Source organism: Neoarius graeffei, chromosome 25 (genome assembly GCF_027579695.1).
Source record: "Neoarius graeffei isolate fNeoGra1 chromosome 25, fNeoGra1.pri, whole genome shotgun sequence".
Classification (NCBI taxonomy): domain Eukaryota; kingdom Metazoa; phylum Chordata; class Actinopteri; order Siluriformes; family Ariidae; genus Neoarius; species Neoarius graeffei.
In genome coordinates this window covers 17,590,375-17,615,008 of record NC_083593.1, presented here as the reverse complement: position 1 = coordinate 17,615,008, position 24,634 = coordinate 17,590,375, and the positions used below count along the sequence as shown (strand labels likewise).

General features: G+C 42.9%; 1 protein-coding gene across 2 annotated transcripts in view; it reads right to left on the bottom strand.

Annotated features, from left to right (window-relative positions):
- bach1b (BTB and CNC homology 1, basic leucine zipper transcription factor 1 b) overlaps positions 1 to 20,335 on the bottom strand; it is an 81,530-nt gene extending 61,195 nt beyond the window's left edge. For both annotated transcript variants that reach the window (XM_060908398.1, XM_060908397.1), the window contains exon 1: positions 20,239 to 20,335. The gene's annotated coding sequence lies outside the window, so the exon portion shown is untranslated. The remainder of the gene's footprint in view (positions 1 to 20,238) is intronic.
- Positions 20,336 to 24,634: the final 4,299 nt, after the last annotated feature.

The following is a 24,634-nucleotide window of genomic DNA, read 5'->3' as shown; positions in this document are numbered from 1 at the left end:
GAAGTAAAAGCAAAACAGTAAACAATAGAAAATAAAATTACATAAAATAAATGGGGAAGAAGAGAGAGAAAATAAGAAGAAGAAGAAGAATTAAACAATAGTAGAAATAAAATAATAAAAGTTCAGTAAAAAAACAGCAGAATAAAATAGAATAAAAGTTAAGTAAAGTTTAAAACATGCAGAGACTGTAAAAGTTAAGTAAAGTGTAAAACATGTAAAGATGACAATATTTATCAGTTAGCAGAAAGCATCTGAAAACAGCTTGGTCTTTAGTCTAGATTGAGTAAACAACTTGAGTCTTAGGGTGTATTCAGACCAGGATAGTTCGATAGTTCACTTGCTTTGGTCCGAACCAAATGTTTTTTTTATTTTTTCATTTTGGTGCGGTTTGCTTTCACACTCTACATTTTAGTAAGCGGACCAAAATCTGTCAACAAAGCCACGCGCCCTGAGGTCGTTCAGCTATTGGTCAGAGACGACACGCGCACAAAGCGTTAAAGTGCCATTCCACCATTGGATGTATTCTTTGGCATAAAATACAATATATTTTATGACAACATGACTAGACAGAGAAATCTTTTAGCTTCAAAATGATATATCAAACATAATTTTTTGACAACAAGTATATTAATTTTGTGACCAAAGTCACCTACCCTTTTAATTTCCGCGCGGTAGTGAAACGTGATGTCATCGGCAGGTTCCCCTTCTTGTGTACCACGTGTCGGTCTATTTTTAGACCAGGAAACCCCCAAAGTGAGAGAGTCATTTCTCCTCATATATGGGGGCCAAAAAAATTGCGAAAATTTTTGAGTTAATCTTTCAGTTAGCTAGATTTATTGGTATTAGCTAGATTTACTGGTATTATTTTTATCGCGTTCTATCTGCCATTGCTGATATGTGCCACGTCACACATCACGTGGTACACAAGAAGGGGAACCTGCCGATGACATCACGCGCGGAAATTAAAAGGGTAGGTGACTTTGGTCGCAAAATTAATATACTTGTCGTTGTCAAAAAATTATGTTTGATATCATTTTGAAGCTAAAAGATTTCTCTATCTAGTGATACCATTTATATATGTCAAAATATATTGTATTTTATGCCAAAGAATACATCCAATGGTGGAATGGCACGTTAAGTTCAAAAGTAGTCATGGAGGCTTTCCGTGCTGTTATTCTTTTTAATGTCAAAGCTATATGTTTTTTCCAGTTTTTACTGTTTTCACAATTGTGCGATTACTATGCTGTTGTACAAGTAATTCATCAACGACGACGACAAAGGGCAAGGCGGCTACGGAGGATAGCGCTGATGAGCGCACATCATGTTGTGACAATTCTGGCTCTTCACGCAATAGATGAATTTCTTTTTTGCGTCGCTAGTACCGCAACTTTTTGAAAGAATGTCCCTGATTTTAATGTAGGTCTGACGGAGTTTCTTCACTTTTAGCCGACATTGTTCTGGGGAGCGCGTGAACCCCTTCTCCTTCATTTTCTCACTGAATACAGCAAACACGTCGGCATTTTTGTGTGTTCTCTCCAAAAGCTCAGATATGTGGACATCTGCCCATATATCCACAAGGGTGCGCGTTTCTTCCTCGGCCCACGTTTGCCCCCTACTCATTTTTTGTACTCGCCTACCACTGGTGACTGAACGACCCTTGACAACCGAAACAGTGTTTGCACTTTGCGGTGGAGTGTCAAGACTCTGTTTCCCATAATGCTCGACAAACAATGGAAGCTCCCGAGGTACAAAAAAGCAAAACTGTCAGATTAGGTCCGGTCTGCTTTCACACCTCCAAAAGATCCGCACCAGGGTTCCTTTGGTCCGGACCGAGTCCGACCTTGCAGCTCGGTCTCGGTCCGCTTGTTTGGTCCGGACTAGAGTTCGGTGGTTTGTATTCAGACCAACCCAAAAGGTCCGGACCAAGGGAAATTTGGTTCGTTTGGTCCGGACCAAACAACGTAGGTGTGAATACGCCCTTAGAGAAAATTGGTTTAATTGATCCTGGAAGGATTTAAGACACTATTTTAGTCAGAAGTTAAGTTGTACTGTGGCATATTGTGGAGATGCATCAAAAAAAATAAGACAATGGTAAAGATCTGGTGTCAGTTCTATGTTGCACCCAAATGTTAAATAAAAATTGTAAACGTTTTTGCATGTTCTTTATGTATGTTAGTGGATCTTTGGTAATTTAATTAAACATATTGCTTACACTAACTGGAAAGAACACTAAAACAAGATTTACATTCGTATAACAGACAAAAGCTATATTAGTTCATCCAACATGACTGAATTGTGTTGCACTAACTTAACCCATTCCTTACGGAATACTTCAATTTTTTTCAGTCACGTTTTGACGGAATACTTTTTGTGAAAATCACAAATTTAATAGGTACATTCAGTTAAATGTCTGTCTATCTCCATAACAAATTATTTTAGAGGTAGAAAAGTATACATTTACCGAGTCCTTGAAACCTATCCTTTCTAAAGATGGAATTATTTTTGTATAATTCTGAAGTAGGTAGGTTTCACAAGCATCAGTCATAATATTATATTATAATACTATAATATTATAGCAGTCTATCCCTGCTATAATAAACCTTCCCTACACGTGACTTCTGGGGTTTCCCGCTAATTATAATATCCAAATGTGGTCTATGTGCAGTCCTCTACAGCTCTGATTGGTCAAATTCACGTGTACTGCTTTATTATGGGAGTTTCCGAGGGAATTCCGTATGACGTCACCAAAGCCGATAGTACCGGCTTTCCATAGGGAATGGGAAAATTCGCCGAGCCGCTGTTAGCGGCTTGCCGTACTAGGGAATGAGTTAATTTACTTAAAATCAGACTAACACAGTCAAGATAGACTGACTTAACATGATTTCTTTAGATGGAATATAGGTGGCAAGATAAAATTACGTTCATCCAATGAATTCTTTTTTTGAGTAGACAACCATTCAGACCTACGGTCAATTTAGAGTCACCAGTTAACCTAACCTTTGCACACTACTGGCATTATTGACTGTATGACACTTTGCACACTATTGGCATTATGTTAACCAGCTTCATGAGGTAGTCACCTGGAATGCTTTTAATTAACAGGTATGCCTCATCAAAAGTTAATTAGTGTAATTTTTTGCCTTCTTAATGCGTCTGAGATCATCAAGCAGTAAATAGTAAACTAGATAGAGACTGTGACTAAAGTCACAGTAATTTGTGCTAGCTGACCTTTGTCAATTGAAGGTCAAGGTGAAGGTCATTTTGCTGAATAAAATAAAAAAACTGATTGAAAAAAATCATGAAAATTGACAGAGTTATAAGTAATTGGGGGGGAAAGCCCGTTTTTCATGGATCGATCCAGATCAGCACCAAGAGTCATACAGGGAAGAGAATGAAAAATACTTAAAAAGTCTGAAAAAAGCCAGAGGTTTGGGGGCCACAGGCGCCCAGGGGCAGAGCCCCGGTGGGGACCCAGGGGGCAGGAGCTAATGATTTTTGGCTTTTTTTTTTTTTACCCCAAAACCATTAATTTTATCAGCAAAAAGTTGCAATTTATTTGGAAATAAATTCCCCTTCTTCAGCGCTCGAAACTAACGGTGTCCTGACGTCCCGGGGACCATAAAAAATGTCATCGGGACACAAAATTATCATATCTGGGACAATCCTGGGACAATGGAAAAAAAATAGATCTAGAAAAAAAGTTCTACATTAATATTATTTACAAAGCCGTAACACATACGTAGACATTCACCTAATTTGTCAATTTTAATTTTAAAACATTAACAGCGAAAAATACATAGTAGCTACACTTTCGATGCACCTGCATCCGTAGGCTACAGAGCAGCGCATTCTGTTCTAGAATCTTCGGCCGGTGTCCGCATTATATGGACTTGGAATGGAATTGCTACCGCACACGCTGCGCCGACTCTTGCCAGAACAAAAATGCTGAAGTGGTTGAAGCGGACCGACCGCGGGGAAGAAACTGAAAGCCCAGACATAACGTCTCCAGGACCTTCAGGATCCAAAGTGTCATCGCCTGGTCTGCACGCAACGCTAGCAACTGAATGAACTTAATGAACACTGTTAGACACGTTATAAAATACAACAGGAATGATGTGGATGATATTGACGGAAGATACCGTTCAACAGAATAAGTGAGTTTTCTTGGTGTCTTTCTAGTTCAGAAAGTTTAGTCAGTCAGCAGCACAACTAGGCTCGGACCTGGCACTATGCTGACGTTGCTAACATTTGCACCCACGTTTCGGCAGCGAAAGTTCATAAAATGGATAACGGAAAGTTCATAAAAATGGATAACGGTAATGGTGAAAATTATAAGTTGGCCTTATAAGTGCCAATAGATATTCAAGGTATAAGTAGATGAAATGAACATAAAAGGGGTCTTATTTTCAGCTAAAGTGTACTGCAGATGTAGGGAGTTGAAACATTTTCTGAATGAGCTAGTTGGCCCCTTTAAATAAACGGGTATCTATTCATACAGTGAGATCGCCAAAGTTTAATAAACTGAAAATGCAATAACTGTAATTTTGAAGTAGATGATGTATAGGACACGTGTCGCTTGTGTCTTGTGGCTTATTGTAAAAATGATATAAAGGGTTCAAAATCGCATAGTTACAAATATAATAGTAACTTCATATGATAATATTAACCACTGGTTATTTCAGAGAGGAAAAAAATGGGGACACTATTGCTTCCATTCGGGACAATACAACACAGAATTCGGGACCACTGGGGGACACAAAGAAAAAAAGTTAATTTCGAGCCCTGCCCTTCTTGGTGGACTCCCAGGTGAAAATGATTAATATGGTACAAGAGACTTTTTTTAATCAATTCACATTTGATGATTTCAAAAAATCAATACACCTTTTAATATAAACGAGCTCTACAGTATTATATTTCTGCATTTTTGCTATTCATGTCTTTGAATACTCTAATCCTTTAAAATGAAGTGCAAACCAGAAAAAAAGTTCTATCATATAATTCTCTTAAAGGGGTACAAAATATAATATATACGGTTGCTGATGTGACAAAGTAACGTATTCTTAAGTATTCTATCAAATTTATGTACTAGAAAACAACGAAATATCTTGGTAATTGTAAATATAATACTTTATACTCTAAACCGCACAAGAGTCGCCATTTTTAAAAGACCGTGACGTCAGTGCTACCCACTGCACTAGCGGAACTCTCCGAAATAGAGGAGATAAGCGTGTAATCATGGCGTCGGGCGCATCAAGTGAAAGCGACAGCTCTGTCGAATCATACGAAGAGATCCCGCAAGACACACTGCAAGCAGGCTATGGCTTAGAAGGGTACCAGTTTGAACCTAGGAGAGGTACTCTCGATTCCGGTGATGAAATAAGAGAAGAAAGCTCGGATGACGGCGAGGATGAGACTGATGCTGACCATGGGCATGGCGAGCGTGGGGCAGAGCGTCTGCGTGCAGGTGACACGGCGTGGTGCTCATGCGGAAAATGTAACGTGGAGTTGCTCACGAGTCCAGCAGAATTTATTTGCTGCAGTGAGATAGGCGCCACCTGTGGACTTGCGAAATCGTCGCAAGAGGCAGAAACAGGTATTTCACACGTGCTATTCCCAACCTCAATGAGCCAACACAACTGGGCACATACATACGTCATGAGTGTTACGCAGAGAAAATGAACGTGCATTCTGATTGGATAAAATTAAATATCATGGCGGGCTGTTCAAACTGCGGAAACAGTTTGCTCGAGCTACTTTCAAAACACTACAACTTTCCAACCTTAGAACAAAAAACTTTTGTAAGTCTTGAATAAGGTTCATCAATGTGTGTTTTATTGTTATATTTACTCTATATTGAGGTATTTCACCTGACGTCACAGGGTCACGTGAAGCCCCGGTGTCCGCCATTTTGGACGGCAAGCTAGCTAATGTCAACAACAGTAGCTGGTATGTTACTGTAGCAATGTTTACATTCAGTCATTTGGATGACTGTTAAAACCTTTCAGTCTCAAGTTTTTCCTTTACTGGATTTACTAGTTTACTGAGCTAGCACGCGCTGGCTGGCCGGCCGGCCGGCAGGCTGGCTAGCGCGTGCTAGCTCCCGGCTTGCCCGAGCGCGCTAGCTCAGTAAACTAGTAAATCCAGTAAAGGAAAAACTTGAGACTGAAAGGTTTTAACAGTCATCCAAATGACTGAACGTAAACATTGCTACAGTAACATACCAGCTACCGTATTTATCCTAATAAACGCGCCCGGGCGCGATGCAAAACATGAAGGGGGAGCGTCAATTTCGACCCTTAAATGACAAAAATCAAACATGACAAAATCATCAGAATTTAAAACATTTATTTTGAAACACATGAAAATACAGTTATATGTCCAAAAAGTCAATTAAACAATGTCCAGCTCGCTTATAAGGATAACATTGGTAAGTAAACTATTTGTAGTGACGTCACAATTCACGTCGTCGTCGATGTTTATGAGCTCACAAAACAAAATGTCGTCCTCAAAACGATCCTTCACCGCTAGTTTTAAGTTAAAGGTTGTAGAACTGGCAGAGCAGAAAGGCAAACACTTAGCTGCAAAAACATTTAATGTTCACCGTAAACGTGTACAAGAGTGGTGCAAACAAAAGGTACGTCTCCACCCGTATTGATATCCGCAGCAGAGTGAATGTCCGTATTTTATACTGTCCATGTTTACTAACGCGATTTCCGGTAAAAAAAAAAATCAGCAGTGAAATTGAACGTCTCTGTTGTGGTTTGTTGGATTTAAAGTTTGTTAAATGAAGAAAATGGTTGGTAAATACTATTCTAGCTCTGAAAATCGTGGAGCCGCGTCAAATAGGGAGGGCGCTTCTATAAGGATAAATATGGTATGATGTTGTTGACATTAGCTAGTGCTAACAGCTAGTTGCTAATACACTGCTACAACTACACCGACCCTAATAATACAGTTCTTGGTCATTGCCTGGTAACAGCAAATTTATAACGGGCCATGTCTCAACAGACTAAGAAGTTATTTCAATGACATTTAATAACATTTTGTTTATCCTGAGGACCGAAAGTAAATGAAAATGTGAACAAACCTTAGCTGTAATCAGATGGCGACCACCGGCTCCAGGGACGACCCGCTGATGTAGGCATGTTACCCAGCCTGACACAAAATATTTGTAGGCATCCAAACTCGTATACGCTTTCAGATCAATACCTGTGTATGGCGATGGGTTTTTAACGACATAGGTATACAGATCATGTGGGCCGAAGTCAGGTAAAGACGAGGGCTTCGTGTACTTCCGTACGTCAGTGAACAATCCTGGTGGAAGCAGGTAAACGTCGTTCTCTAAGCCCGCTAACCTCAATTTTTGCAAATACCTCTCCCTCTGCTCGCCCTGTAAATGCCCTACGTCGCTGGATAGTGAAGGTGTTTTCTGCATCTCGCTCCTTTTTCTTTTATGTTTTTCGTTTGTCGCCTTCCTCGCATTCAAACTGATTCGAGCCGTGCCGTCCAAAATGGCAGCATCACATGACTTGGTCACGTGAGTGAAATACCTCAATATTGCCCTCTGTTCCCCTTTAAGCTTTCTTCTGATGTTATCATGGTAGCAGGAGGTCTTGCATATTAAGCAGGCAACATTCAACATCACTTATCACTTCCCTTTCAACTGTTGTGTGTACTAACTAGGTTTTATCTGGACAGGATGTTGTGTAATGTAATACACATACCATATGGTCAATCTGAAGATCAAGATGGTGATTTTGAATTAAAGAGCAGGCATGTACAATTGGCATTACATATTGGAAATTTTTTTTAAATCAAAAACTATAAGTTCATCTCGGCCTAAAAAATTTGGGCAGACGCTCCCGCGCGGCACATGCCAGCAATCCCCCCCCCATGAAATGAGCAACAAGTAGAAGAGTTATACACGGTATCATACCTAAAATTTTATCAGAAATATAGATACGATACAATGATTCTCCCCAACATGCTACATTAGATAAGCTAACCCCATTTATAAAAGATACACACTTATATATGACATGTATTTGATATATACATACACACACACACCATGGTATTGATTCATGCGATATACATTATAAATATAATGAATCATTGAACAGGCAAAATAATTTTCGACCTATCTTTGTGTTTTTTGGTGTATATGTGAAGTTCAATAGTCCTTGCCCCTCTACTAGCGTAGTTTATCATGTCAGAACACAATGAGCAAAGTACTTTTCCTGGGATGTCTATTTTCCGTATGTGATCACTGAGCTTCGTTGTGACAGTCTGCTTGTCGATCTCGACATTGTGTTCTTTCTAACCAAGCCCATCGAAAACAGTTCTTTATTCCTGCACCTTTATCAATCTCCCTCGCTCGATCCTCTTCTTTCTTATCTAGGACTTTTGCCACTGTCGATATGCTAAAATATCCCGCCTGAATACGTGTCTTTCCGATGTTACCAATACGTATCGTCAAACAGTGTGTACGGCCGGTGAACGGCGACTGCAAGCCACGCGTGGAGAGCATGTGCACTTGTGTTTATACACTGCACGCGATGGGATTTCCCGAAAATTCTACCGCAAATAATGCCGCTTTTCCACTACCAACGCGGCTGAGTTGGGCTGAGTTGAGCTGAGTGGGGCTGTTGGAGTTGCATTTCGACTACAACCGCGCTGAACCGTGCTGGCTGGAAGTGGGTGGACACATTGGGTGGAGTTAGTGAAAGTGGGTGGACGTCACGTGATGTCGTTAGGCGGCGCAAACAGTGACATCAGTGAGCTTTTAAGCGGTAGTCTCACGACTCAGATAGTAAACAGTAAACATGGAGAACATGGAGTCGTTAGTGTTGCTGGTCTTGGTGCTGTGGCTTGTTGTCACCGACAACGCGGACAGATACTGGCAAGAGCGTATAGATGAGGCGAGGCACATAAGGCTTCAGAAATTCTCGTAATTCGTAATTATTCTTCTTCCGGGTTTGCGGTGTTTACAGATCCCAGCGTGCTCGCGGGGCGTGTGTGGGCATGTGAGGACACTCCTCCTCACCAATCAGTGCACAGGGGAGTGTCTGCTCACGCCCCTAGCCCCACTCGGCTCGCTTTGGCTCGCTTCAGCCCCACTCCAAAACCGTGCGAGTTTTAGGGGCTAAGCAGGGCTGAAGCGAGCTGAGTCGTGCTGCTCTAAGGTAGTCGAAACGCGAGCCGTGTCGGGCTGAAGTGAGCTGAAGCGAGCTGAAGTGAGCTGAAAAAGGGTAGTGGAAAAGGGCCATAAGATGAACATTGTCGCAAAAGTGAATGTTAATTACGACATGTCGAAAGACTCAAGTGTATTAACCCAGAGCCCACCAAGAATCAAGACATTTTAAGGTGACCACAGATCGTTAACCATACACCCGAAAATTTCGTAACGGACTTACACTGATCTCAAAAATGATCATTTCGGTCTGAAAAAGTCGGAAATCCACTGATCGGCGGAAAATTCTCATCCCTGGTCATAGCAACTTCATCCATTCATCCATTATCCATAGCCACTTATCCTGTACAGGGTCGCAGGCAAGCTGGAGCCTATCCCAGCTGACTATGGGCGAGAGACGGGGTACAACCTGGACAAGTCACCAGATCATCGCAGGGCTGACACAGACTCCGTTTACATGTAGCCGGGTATCTATAAAAACGGATATTTATTTATGCGGTTGCACCCATCATTTACACGTAAACGGAGGTTTCAGTCACTGAAAACGGCTGCTTTCGAAAACTCTGGGCAAAGTGGAGATTTGTGAAAACTCCGTTCTCATGCCTGCGTGTAAATAGCGGAAAACGGAGTTTTCTCTGTGTTATGGGGAAAACGGAGTTTTAGCATTGTGATCTGACGGTCCCTCCTACTTGGCTTTCAGATCTCTGGTTGGCTTTCTATTTGTTTGACATGTTTTTGACAGCCTCCCCTGGCTGTTTTTGAGCATTGTGTAAACGGAATTATTTTCTAGTACGGGGAGGAGAAGACACCCGTTTTCATAAATACCCGGCTACGTGTAGGGCTGGACGATATGAGAAAAAATTATATCACGATATATTTTTTCAAAATTTTCGATAACGATATATATCACGATATAAGTCAAATCACCATTTTTGTATTTTCTTTAATTTTCTGATCAAAATATGAACATTACAAATTAGTAGTTCCTTCCTAATTAACAAAAATAGCTTAACAAGCCTTCAAGTTTCACAGAACCAAAACAAACTGGATGCACATTCTTTTGTTCTTTTTGTTCAAATGAATAAACTGAAACTGAAAAATAAAAACTATATACCATTGTTAATCATTTGTGCAAATTCTAGCAGCTTTCAAATAAACATAAAAGACATACTGACGTGTAAACCTTATGCTGCAAGGAGAAAAAAAGTGCAATCCTGTACGTCAGTGTGTTTAAGGTTTTGTGTAACACTTTGTTGTATGTCCGATTTTAAATATCCAAAATACCTCCACACAACCGAAGATCTCTGGCCCTTCTTTTCAACGATGTCCTCCAGGGCAGTGCTCTGACTTTCCTGTTCAGAACTCCGGTCAGTCGGCTTCTCGCTCATTTTTATAATCGCTTTGTTTCACGCTTTGTTGGAGAAATGCCGCGCTCCTGCAAACTTCACCACAGCCATGCTGTGGGTTGCTGCTACACGTGTGTGTGTTTGTGTGTGCACGCAACCTAACTTGACGTGGCTCTCTTCCAACTGATTGGTTACGTGCGGTACTGTTTAGTTATGATTGGCTATTCGCGTGTCTGTCAAAACTTCGGATGAAGTAATTTTATTGAAGGCGTAGGCTTATCGTAGGCATATCGTACGTGTCTAATTTCTAATCGTAGAGATTTTATATCGTGAATAACATCGTAATCGTAAAATTGCCCAGCCCTAGCTACGTGTAAACCAGTGGTTGCGTTAGACTTTTTCATTGTCCGTCATTTTGACGGATAGGGTCGTAAAAATTCCGTCATTGTCCATTATTATCTGTCATTTTATTTTAACTTTTAAATGACAATGTATATAGGCTATAAATCCTATATATTTAATAACTTGTGTTTTCATGGACTCATTTTCATTTAAAAATTAATTCACAGAACAAGCTTGTATTATTTAATCATTTATTTATGTATTTATGATGCAAAAAGATGAACAGAGATTCTGACGTTCGGTCACTCGTGAACCCATTTTCCCTCCGCTAAAAACATTGCGGCTGTTGTGCCTTAACGGGCATACGAACAATGTTATTTTACAATGTAGCAAGACAATTGCAGTTCAAATATGAACAGTCCACTACAACGATTTAAGTGACAATCTAATTTGACCTGTTTGCGTGAGCTCAAACCTTCCTTCTGGCCCGCATGGATTTAAATTGGGAGCTCGCTTGTGCATAATCAAAGTCGTCAATGGAGACTGCTGCCGAGGAAACTGTCATTAAATTTTGCGTCTTTGCCTCGGACAGACGACTTCTCATTGACGTTTTAATTTTATTCTGAAGGCTGAACCCGCGCTCTGCTGCGACACTGGAGACTGGAATAACCAGCGCCACTTCAGCCAAAGTTCTGAAGTCGGGAAACATTTCTCCCAGGGAAGCGATCAGAAGCCGGCAAGAGCCTCTGAAAGTTGGATTTCCCGACCCTGCTAGTACTCTCTTCATAGGGAGGAAATCCTGCAGCATGCGCTCTTTCTGCACCAGTGGTGCAGCTGCACCCCGCGGTGACCCGTAGTGGGCTGACACGGAAGGTCTTAAATAAAACGAAGTTATGTTTAAATGTTAGTTAGTCTACCCGTGCTCTCATTAAAATGATAGTTTAGCAGATATTCGAGCAGTGATGTTCCTAAGCTTGCTGGAGAAGAATACAATAAATCGACATTTGTTTCATTTAAAAACAAGAAAACAACTAGCCTAAATGAGCGCTATTGCATTAAGACGTACAGGCAGGGAAACGACACAAACAACCCAATGCATCTCTTTTTTTAATAGCAAAAATTATGTGTCTTCTGCAGAGAAGGGAAACATTAATACATCTCACTGTGCTAGTGGTTAGAGAAGTCAGAGCGCGGTCAGGAGCGCGATGGGTGGAACAGCCTTGCGCAGTGGCTACAGTGTATACATGAGTAGCATTGAACATCAAGACTGCCGCAACGTCGGCTCAGATTGAAAGTGACGGCAGTGAAGACTATGTATACTGTATGTAAGAAAACTCTGCCACAACTTGCCAATCATTTCAATTGTGTGTTTCATTATGTTTTATTATTGTTATTATTAGGCTATTATTGTTATTGGTAATGGTAATGGTAAACATCCGTCAAAATGACCGACGGCCTTCAGAGTTTTCCGTCATAGCTAAAAAAAATCCGTCAATGACGGACAATTGTCGGTTAACGCGACCTATGGTGTAAACGACATAATAGAGACAAACAATCATTCACACTCACATTCTCACCTATGGTCAATTTAGGGCCCGTCCACACGAGTACGTTTTTGTCGAATCCGCATAAATACTTTCTCGTTTCGGCCTCGCATCCAGACGGGTGAGAAACCGGTATTTTTTGAAAACCGGTCCCAGAGTGGGAAAATCCTAAAACGCCGGATAGCCCGGAGTCATCTGGACGGCGAATGCGGATTTTTTTCAGAAAAGATGACGTATAAGCCCCGCCTCTCTAACCTTTAACCTCAGCCGCTGCCGCGTCATTACAACAACAATGGCGGACTACAGGCTTCTACCATATAGTTCCACTTCATTGTCAGTCCACACAAAAGACTCTCCTCTTCCTCTCAGAGTTGCGCTGGTCATGATCGTCCTCTTGTCGTGTTATGAGTTTGTTTGTAAACAGTGCATGACCTTTATACGCATGCTCCATGGCTTCTCTGCCGGTTTCAGTGTATTTGTGTGGCGGTGTCACAGCGCCACATACAGGCCTGGCATATGTACTACAGCGTTTTGGGTCGTTTCCAGTGAATCCGTGTGGACGCAGATATTTCTGGAAACGACGCCGTGTTTATGGAGATTTTTTTCAAAATGACAGCGTATTGGGTGAGGCCGCGTACTCGTGTGGACGGGCCCTGAGAGTCACCAGTTAACCTAACCTGCATGTCTTTGGACTGTGGGGGAAACCGGAGCACCCGGAGGAAACCCACGTGGACACGGGGAGAACATGCAAACTCCGCACAGAAAGGCCCTCACGGGCCACGGGGCTCGAACCCGGTGTCACGGTCTGATCGTGCACTGGTATAAATTTACCATGCGCAGACCGATTTTTTTTTTTCCCGGTCAACTTCTGGGAAGTCTAAATTTACCATTTCTTGCTGCGATTTTGTACCGAGCATTTCAACACATTTGTGGACTAATAGAACGCGCGGTTTGAATTGAATTTTATTAGTAGATGTGTAAATAAAGTTAATAAAGTTGTTCAAAACACTTTACATTCTGACTTCGTTCTTTCATATATACTTAAACAAATTAATATTCATGAAGATAAAGTTCATCATTCCTGGCTGCTGGCTGGTCCTGATCAGCCTACTTGGTGCATAAACTGGAACTAAAACACGGGTCATTCATTCATTCATCAAGATAAAGTGAAAATAATTTATTTGTGGATCAAGTGTGAACGTAAATCCCATATCATATTGGGCTGGTAAATTCTGAGGAGTCTTACTTAGGGGCGGCACGGTGGTGTAGTGGTTAGTGCTGTCGCCTCACAGCAAGAAGGTCCGGGTTCGAGCCCCGGGGCCGGCGAGGGCCTTTCTGTGTGGAGTTTGCATGTTCTCCCCGTGTCCGTGTGGGTTTCCTCCAGGTGCTCCGGTTTCCCCCACAGTCCAAAGACATGCAGGTTAGGTCACCTGGTGACTCTAAGGTGGTGTTTACATTAGACCGTATCCGTCTCGTTTTCGTCGTGGATGCACTGTCCGTGCACATTAAAACGCCGGGAAACGACTCCACAGGCGGAACAACTTGAATCCGCCAGGGCCCACGTATTCAACCCAGTTCGTATCTGATCCGGTGCTGTGTAAACATTGAGGAATGAGGAAACGCAGTGCTGAGCTCTAGCTGACGTCGTCATTGGACAACGTCACTGTGACATCCACCTTCCTGATTCGCTGGCGTTGGTTATGCCACGTTAGTCATGTGACGCGACTGCTGAAAAACGGCGCGGACTACAGGAAACAGCACACAGCGGCTCAGTCCCGAATCACTGCTCGTGCGCTTCACTCGCGTGCTCTGTGAGCTGCGCAGGGCCGGAGTGCGCACCCTCCAGAGGGTACTCGCTGTTCAGGGTGGAGTGATTTGGAGCGCAGGAGGAAGCGCTGAGCCGCACTGAGGTTTATTTACACATTTCAACTTATTTACCTCCTTCAGGCGCTTAAACTCAGTGAGAACATGAACATCACAGCCAGGTGTGTTTATCTGCTGGAGAAGGTGTTCGCTTGCCATCCTTCCACTTGCAAGTGGTGAGTGACTTGCGCATGCCCGATATGCACTGGGATCATGTGACGTGCCGTCTAATTAGTCATGTGATTAGCGTATCCGTGTATTGGCGTTGCTGTGTGCACGCGAATCGTTTTAAAAACGTTAATCTGATGATCCGCTGATACGGTCTAATGTAAACACCACCTAAATTGACCGTAGGTGTGAATGTGAGTGTGAATGGTTGTCTGTGTCTATGTGTCAGCCCTGTGATGACCTGGCGACTTGTCCAGGGTGTACCCCGCCTTTCGCCCATAGTCAGCTGGGATAGGCTCCAGCTTGCCTGCGACCCTGTAGAACAGGATAAAGCGGCTAGAGATAATGAGATGAGTCTTACTTAAACAAATCAATATTCATCAAAATAAAGTGTAAATAATTCAAGTATGAACATGAACATAAATTTCATATTAGGCTGGTAAGGTTAGACCGTCAGAGGCGAGGTGGCCAAGTGGTTAGAGCGCTTGACCACTAAGCAAACGGTCCGCGGTTCAAGCCTTGCCTCGGACGGTGATCTGGGGCTCGCCTCCTGTCCACCCAGCAGTGAATGGGGACCTGGTGGAAACACTGGGGAAGTTAAAAGGCGGCGAGGAAAGGAACTGGCCACCCTACCTCACCATGCTGACGGCCTAGACGGCCAAGTGTGCTCTCTAACAGGCACTCCCCGACATACGTACGAAAATGTATATGGGACTCTTTGACTTGAAGGTTAGACCGTGGCTGCTACAGTTTAAATTTCTCATCTCATTATCTCTAGCCGCTTTATCAGGGAGGTTTATGGACCCTTTTCACGTGACGTCACGACAACCGCGGCCGCCATTTTGGACATGTACTACCAGTAGTCTACCACAGCCAACAACGAGGAACAACGGCGAAGCATCGAAAGGAATATAGCCATCAAAGAAAGTTTTTACTTTCAGCAAGACTTCCATCATGCCATTATATTGTTGTGCACCTGGATGTAGTAACCATCAACACACAAGGCAAGATTTATCATTTTATCGGATCCCGACAGATGCTGACCGACGGAGAAGATGGATGGTCTCTAAAATATTGGCAAAATGATGTTTATTGACATAGCAATCATGTGTAACGGGAAGCATTTGCATATCCGAAGTGTTGTGTTAACATCAAAGATAAAATAAACCGATATGACAACGACTGCTGCTGCCAGGTTGGGGACACAAACTAGTAAAAAGGAAGTGTGCCAACAGTGCCAACACACTTCCTTTGTGGTCGATTCTGCTTTAAGGTAAGATGCATTTAATTATTCGTCTGCTGTGGGTTTGGAATCGGTAGCCTGACCGATTCGTTCATGTTTGTGGTGCCATTTGTTTGTTGACGCGTGTTGAAATGGAAGATTGGTTGTTGACATGATTTCCAGTGATGCTTTGGTGCTGCTGTGGATCAGATGTGTTGAGTAGCCTGACTGGTTTTTTTTGTTCTTGCATGTGGTATCATTGACTACGTTTACATGCACATCCAAATCGAGCTGCTGTCGGTAATCGAGCTGAAGGTCCCAGCAGGGTGCCAGAGAAATCCAATCCTACATGCACACAATGAAATCGGGCTATTGTGTGAGGTGCATTGTGCGCCCGAGCCACAGGTGGCGCAACACGCCCCATCGTGTTGGTACACTTCCGGTTGTCGTCATGACGAAGAGCTATTCAAGAGTGTAAACAAAGTTATCAGTTCCGTGTTCTCCATTGCGCGTTTTTCTCCCGTCCATGAATTTTAATATATTCAACTCCTTAAGCTGAATGAGCATGAACTCTGTCTCCTCATTGCTCCAGAAGTGCACGTTTCTGCTTGCCTGTGGCAGTGGAGGCGTAGTCAAGCGCCGGTCTGTGACAGGAGGGCGGAGCCAGGGAAGGTGAGTGGCAGAATCACTTCACCTGACGGTAATTAACCTGTGTTTGTGTGTCTTCCCAGTAACCGCGCCCTATTTAAGGAGGCAGAGGGACAGCAGAGGGGACAGCTCATCCCGGGACTAGAACACAGCGCGCGCGTGTGTGTTTTTCTCTCAAGAATAAAAGTAGGCTGTTAAACTGAAAAGTCTGACAATAAAAAGCCTATTAGTACCAGAAGCTTTGTCCTGCCGTCCTCTGTGCTCCACCCACACTTCAGAGAGCTCTACATCGCCATTTTCTCTTCTTCGTTTGTTCCTCCTGACCTCTTCTGCTGCTCGCTACTACTGTTGTCATGCCGACCGAGGCTGTTGTGTTTCCCGCTTGTGGTCTCGTCACTCGTCACTTCCGGAAGTAGCTCGACAACTAGCTCGATAGGGTATACATGCACAAAGTAGCTCGGCAGAAATCGCATAAACTAGGTCGTGTAGCTCGAATCCGAGAAATCAAGTTCGGTTCAATTTCAGCCGAATTAAGGTGTATACATGGCATTTTGAACTTCGATTTCAGTCGAGCAACGGCAGAAATTCGATTCTCTCTATGTGCATGTAAACGTAGTGACTGTTGACACGAGGTTGTTTTTTGAACATGCCAATGCGGACACGATTTCCCCTGATGAGTTATGACTTCAGACGCGATGCGTGTGTGGAGGTGTGGAGTCCGCGTGATATGTGCGTAAGATAGGCTTCTCATATGTTTGGAGATCCGCGCTCTGAGACAAGTGCAAGCACCCCCCCAAGGGAAAAAAAGGGGACCCCCCGAAAATATCAGCATAGTTTGAACACTGGGTTGGAGAAAGTAATGGCAAATAGTGAGTGCACAAACCATAGAAGGTAAACTGTACACAGCGCCAGGGCAGTGTGATGGTATGTCTACTTTTAGATTGTGTTAGCTTATCAATGAACACACTCGTCACTCGACGAGTTTCACGTCTTTACGACGGATACTTAAATGTGTGTTAGGTATTATTGTTGCAGTCTAAGCAGTCATTGTAGCAGCTAGATGAGCGAGAACCGAAAGGGTCTGTGCCATAAACCGTTATTTCTTCATGTCCAAAATGGCGGTCGCGTTTACGAAGGTCACGTGAGTGAAAAGGGTCTATAGAGAGGGTCGCAGGCAAGCTGGAGCCTATCCCAGCTGACTACAGGCGAAAGGCGGGGTACACCCTGGACAAGTCGCCAGGTCATCACAGGGCTGACACATAGACACAGACAACCATTCACACTCGCATTCACACCTACGGTCAATTAAGGTGGTGTTTACATTAGACCGTATCAGCAGATCATCAGATTAATGTTTTTAAAACGATTCGCGTGCACACAGCAACGCCAATACACGGATACACTAATCACATGACTTAGACGGCACGTAAGTTTAAATGTGTCAGTGCGGCTCAGCGCTTCCTCCTCAGCGGCTGCGCTCCAAATCACTCCGCCCTGAACAGCGAGTGCCCTCTGGAGGGTGCGCACTCCGGCCCTGTGCAGCTCACAGAGCACGCGAGTGAAGCGCACGAGCAGTGATTCGGGACTGAGCCGCTGTGTGTGTGATCCCAGTGCATATCGGGCATGCGCAAGTCACTCACCACTTGCAAGTGGAAGGATGGCAAGCCTAAAGACAATCATAACTACACAATGGGCAGTATTTGCATCTTACCATGAACAACATTAAGAATGACAAAGCAAAGCATTATATTCATACTTTTATACTCTTTAATGAAAAACAAAAAGGTGATACAAGGCGGAAACAATAGCAGGAAGTGAAGTCCGCGCCGTTTTTCAGCAGTCGCGTCACATGACCAACGTGGCATGAACAACGCCAGCGAATCAGGAAGGTGGATGTCACAGTGACGTTGTCCAATGACGACGTCAGCTAGAGCTCATCTCAGCACAGTGTATCCACGTTCCTCAATGTTTACACAGCACCGGATCAGATACGAACTGGGTTGAATACGTGGGCCCTGGCGGATTCAAGTTGTTCCGCCTGTGGAGTCGTTTCCCGGCGTTTTAATGTGAACGGACAGTGCATCCGCGACGAAAACGAGACGGATATGGTCTAATGTAAACACCACCTTAGAGTCACCAGTTAACCTAACCTGCATGTCTTTGGACTGTGGGGGAAACCGGAGTAGGGCTGCACAATATAATCGAAAAAGTATCGATATCGCGATATCATAGTTTGCGATACACATACCGCAAAAATTACTTAAATTTCGATAAAAGGCACATTTTTCTGTGCCGTCCAATCACATTTGAATGTCAACAAGCGCTGCGGGATAACTCCACCCCCTATTGCAAAACAAGTAAAAGCCTCGTGGTGATGGCGGAAGGCGGGAGCAAGTGTGGTGAGACAAACTTGTGTGAGGAGGAACTGGTTTCCAAAAAAAAAAAAAAAAAAATGCACATCTGCTATTTGGAAGTACTTTGGATTCAGGAGGGGTGATGTACTGCAAACTCGGGTACTTTGCAAGACATGTACCTGTAAAACTGGTGGGGCGGCTCACTGGGACAAATACTGCTGTACAGAAGCATAAAAACATAAAACCGCGCTCTCTCTCTCTCACACACACACACTACCACTCGTTCACTCACACACACTACCGCTCTCACTCTCTCTCTCTCTCTCTCACACACACACCACTGCTCTCTCACCCGCATGTGTTATTAACAGATTGTGTTTGAGTTTATGGTGAATCTGTGTCGCTCACCTTCATCTCCCGGGAGCCGCTGAAATTGCCATTTTGAATGCTTTATGTTAATGTAATGTAGTTTTCAGTTTTTTGTTTACTTCAACTTAAGACATTTTCTGCTGCGCTCACAAAAATTAAGAGATTTAAAGGTACACATTGCAGGTGTAGCCATGTTTTTCCAATAAAAAATAATGTTGGAATGGAAGCGATGCATTGGGTGTTTTTTTTTTAATGCTAGATACAGGGCAGAACGGCGAGTAGAGGTAAGAAAAACATTATATATTTAATTATCGTGATACATATCGATATCGAGATATTCAGTCATGTTATCGAATATCGCATATTTTTCTGATATCGTGCAGCCCTAAACCGGAGCACCCGGAGGAAACCCACGTGGACACGGGGAGAACATGCAAACTCCGCACAGAAAGGCCCTCACCGGCCCCGGGGCTCGAACCCAGGACCTTCTTGCTGTGAGGCGACGGCGCCGTGCTGCCCCTTGTTTGAAGTGTGCATGCGACAAATAAAGGTGTCTTCTTCTTCTTAACTGCTTGACAGGTGCCATTGTGAGTGTTGTTAATGCTGTGGCTGATGGATAAGGAGTGAAGGAGTGGCTGAGTGGTTTGTTTGCCGGTTGAAAGTGAAGTGTTTATGAGGTAAAGACAGCAGTGAGGTCAGGAGCGTCCTGCCTGCCTGCGGCTTTACTGCTGACTCACGGCGCTGCTGATAAAGGATGAGGCAGCACATTTCTCCGCCTCTCCCTCCCTTCACATCTCCCAGCCACTTTCCGAGGAAACGTCAGCGGACACACCGACCTACTTCCCTAAAAGCCCTGGAGCAGCTCGCTTCTGCCCACGACTCAGGCGAAGAAAAAGTTGGAAAGTCATTCAAAACAATACCAGGAGAGGAAACAACAACAAACAAACAAACCGTTTTAACTTAAAACAGTGTTGTTGTTGTTGTTTACTCCGAAATCCTGACATGTCAAATAAAACACGTGTTAAACACAAACTATTCACTTAATTTCAGTCAGCAGTAAACAACCTGTGTGAAAAACTCCTGCTAGCATATGCTGAGGAAAACAAGCCCTTTCCTTCAGCCAGTAAACAAACCCTTCCCTGCTGTCAGCCCTGCTCCAGGAGAAAAGTTAACACTCGACTGTACTCACCTAGTATTTCATGTCACTCGAGTAAAACTCCAAACGTTTCAGTCTGTCAACAACAAGCGTCGCTTTAAAAACAAACAAACACACACACACACAACTCCTCCGACTCACAGAGAACAAGGAGGCGCTTGTGTTTCCGTCACGTGACCAAAGCCGAACTGTTACTGTCCAGCCCACTGAACCACTGAGGCTCAATCCCGATCCCAGCAAAGCCCCCTGGATAGGTGCCCTAGATATCAGAGAATTCTCAACTCTGACACCCTACATAGTTCACCTACGGATATTTATTAGGATTGGGTCAGTGTTTCAGAGACTCTGTGCTGTCGGGTTCCTGAGCGGTGTTTGTTTGTTTGTTTGTGCGCTGGAGTCTGGAAGGGAAACAGCGTGTGAGAGTCTGACGAGAGTGCTGTCCCTGTATTACCCGCATATCCTGTCAAGTTTCGTGAAATTCGTCCAAAAATTGCGAAGGGAGTTGATTTCAGAAAGGAAGCACACCTTGATGAAGTTGCCAAAGTGCAATAATCAAGGGCAGAACTTTGGGAAAAATTTGCCCAAATTAAATGAAATTTCAATATGCGTATAACTGTGATATGACAAGGCCTTCTGCCAAGCTTCGAGAAATTCGTCCACAAATTGTGAGAGGAGTTGATTTCAGAAGGATGTACACCCTTATGAAGTTGTCAAAGTACAAGTTATTTAATCAAGGGTCAAAACTCTGGGAAAATTTTCACAAACGAAATTAAATCGCACTATGCATATTACCGTCATATGACAAGGCCTTCTGCCAAGCTTCGAGAAATTCATCCACAAATTGTGAGAGGAGTTGATTTCAGAAGGACGTACACCCTTATGAAGTTGTCAAAGTACAAGTAATCAAGGGTCAAAACTCTGGGAAAATTTTCACAAACGAAATTAAATCGCAATATGCGTATTACCGTCATATGACAAGGCCTTCTGCCAAGCTTCGAGAAATTCATCCACAAATTGTGAGAGGAGTTGATTTCAGGAGAACATACACTCTCATGAAATTGTCAAAGTGCAAGTAATCAAGGGTCAAAACTCTTGGAAAATTTTCACAAACGAAATTAAATCGTACTATGCGTATTAGCGTCATATGACAAGGCCTTCTACCAAGCTTCGAGAAATTCGTCCACAAATTGTGAGAGGAGTTGATTTCAGGAGAACATACACTCTCATGAATTTGTCAAAGTACAAGTAATCAAGGGTCAAAACTCTGGGAAAATTTTCACAAACGAAATTAAATCGTAATATGCGTATTACCGTCATATGACAAGGCCTTCTGCCAAGCTTCGAGAAATTCGTCCACAAATTGTGAGAGGAGTTGATTTCAGGAGAACATACACTCTCATGAATTTGTCAAAGTACAAGTAATCAAGGGTCAAAACTCTGGGAAAATTTTCACAAACGAAATTAAATCGCCATATGCGTATTACCGACATATCCTGTCAAGTTTTGTGAAATTCGTCCAAAAATTGCGAAGGGAGTTGATTTCAGAAAGCAAGCGCACCTTGATGAAATTGCCAAAGTACAATAATCAAGGGCAGAACACTGGGAAAAATTTGCCCAAATTAAATGAAATTTCAATGTGTGTATAACTGTAATATGACAAGGCCTTCTGCCAAGCTTCGAGAAATTCGTCCACAAATTGTGAGAGGACTTGATTTCAGAAGGACGTACACCCTTATGAACTTGTCAAAGTACAAGTTATTTAATCAAGGGTCAAAACTCTGGGAAAATTTTCACAAATGAAATTAAATCGCAATATGCGTATTACCGTCTGTGGCAGCGGGGGCGTGGTCTAGCATCGGTCTGTGACAGGAGGGCGGAGTCGGGGAAGTTAAGTGGCAGAATCATTACACCTGTTGTTAATTGATGTGTTTGTGTGTCTTCCCAGTGACCGCGCCCTTCTTAAGGAGAGAGAGTGAGAGCAGAGGGAGTCTCTCCACAGCAGATAGCTGATGTGTGCGCGTGTGTGTATTGACAGCTGAAAAGCTGAATAAAGAGTTTTTTTGTACTCTCAGTTCTGTCCTGCCGTCCTTCTGTGCTCCACCCATTTACACGAACTGCCACACCGTCATATGATAAGGCCTTCGGCCAAGCTTCGAGAAATTCGTCCACAAATTGTGAGAGGAGTTGATTTCAGAAGGATGTACACCCTTATGAAGTTGTCAAAGTACAAGTTATTTAATCAAGGGTCAAAACTCTGGGAAAATTTTCACAAACGAAATTAAATCACACTATGCATTATTACCGTCATATGACAAGGCCTTCTGCCAAGCTTCGAGAAATTCGTCCACAAATTGTGAGAGGAGTTGATTTCAAGAGAACATACGTTCTCATGAATTTGTCAAAGTGCAAGTAATCAAGGGTCAAAACCCTGGGAAAATTTTCACAAACGAAATTAAATCGTAATATGCGTATTACCGACATATCCTGTCAAGTTTCGTGAAATTCGTCCAAAAATTGCAAAGGGAGTTGATTTCAGAAAGGAAGCACACCTTGATGAAATTGCCAAAGTACAATAATCAAGGGCAGAACTCTGGGGAAAAAATTGCCCAAATTAAATGAAATTTCAATATGCGTATAACTGTGATATGACAAGGCCTTCTGCCAAGCTTCAAGAAATTCGTCCACAAATTGCGAGAGGAGTTGATTTCAGAAGGACGTACACCCTTATGAAGTTGTCAAAGTACAAGTAATCAAGGGTCAAAACTCTGGGAAAATTTTCACAAACGAAATTAAATCGCCATATGCGTATTACCGACATATCCTGTCAAGTTTTGTGAAATTCGTCCAAAAATTGCGAAGGGAGTTGATTTCAGAAAGCAAGCGCACCTTGATGAAGTTGCCAAAGTACAATAATCAAGGGCAGAACTCTGGGAAAAATTTGCCCAAATTAAATAAAATTTCAATATGCGTATAACTGTGATATGACAAGGCCTTCTGCCAAGCTTCGAGAAATTCGTCCACAAATTGTGAGAGGACTTGATTTCAGAAGGACATACACCCTTATGAAATTGTCAAAGTGCAAGTAATCAAGGGTCAAAACTCTGGGAAAATTTTCACAAACGAAATTAAATCGTACTATGCGTATTAGCGTCATATGACAAGGCCTTCTACCAAGCTTCGAGAAATTCGTCCACAAATTGTGAGAGGAGTTGATTTCAGGAGAACATACACTCTCATGAATTTGTCAAAGTACAAGTAATCAAGGGTCAAAACTCTGGGAAAATTTTCACAAACGAAATTAAATCGTAATATGCGTATTACCGTCATATGACAAGGCCTTCTGCCAAGCTTCGAGAAATTCGTCCACAAATTGTGAGAGGAGTTGATTTCAGGAGAACATACACTCTCATGAATTTGTCAAAGTACAAGTAATCAAGGGTCAAAACTCTGGGAAAATTTTCACAAACGAAATTAAATCGCCATATGCGTATTACCGACATATCCTGTCAAGTTTTGTGAAATTCGTCCAAAAATTGCGAAGGGAGTTGATTTCAGAAAGCAAGCGCACCTTGATGAAATTGCCAAAGTACAATAATCAAGGGCAGAACACTGGGAAAAATTTGCCCAAATTAAATGAAATTTCAATGTGTGTATAACTGTAATATGACAAGGCCTTCTGCCAAGCTTCGAGAAATTCGTCCACAAATTGTGAGAGGACTTGATTTCAGAAGGACGTACACCCTTATGAACTTGTCAAAGTACAAGTTATTTAATCAAGGGTCAAAACTCTGGGAAAATTTTCACAAATGAAATTAAATCGCAATATGCGTATTACCGTCTGTGGCAGCGGGGGCGTGGTCTAGCATCGGTCTGTGACAGGAGGGCGGAGTCGGGGAAGTTAAGTGGCAGAATCATTACACCTGTTGTTAATTGATGTGTTTGTGTGTCTTCCCAGTGACCGCGCCCTTCTTAAGGAGAGAGAGTGAGAGCAGAGGGAGTCTCTCCACAGCAGATAGCTGATGTGTGCGCGTGTGTGTATTGACAGCTGAAAAGCTGAATAAAGAGTTTTTTTGTACTCTCAGTTCTGTCCTGCCGTCCTTCTGTGCTCCACCCATTTACACGAACTGCCACACCGTCATATGATAAGGCCTTCGGCCAAGCTTCGAGAAATTCGTCCACAAATTGTGAGAGGAGTTGATTTCAGAAGGATGTACACCCTTATGAAGTTGTCAAAGTACAAGTTATTTAATCAAGGGTCAAAACTCTGGGAAAATTTTCACAAACGAAATTAAATCACACTATGCATTATTACCGTCATATGACAAGGCCTTCTGCCAAGCTTCGAGAAATTCGTCCACAAATTGTGAGAGGAGTTGATTTCAAGAGAACATACGTTCTCATGAATTTGTCAAAGTGCAAGTAATCAAGG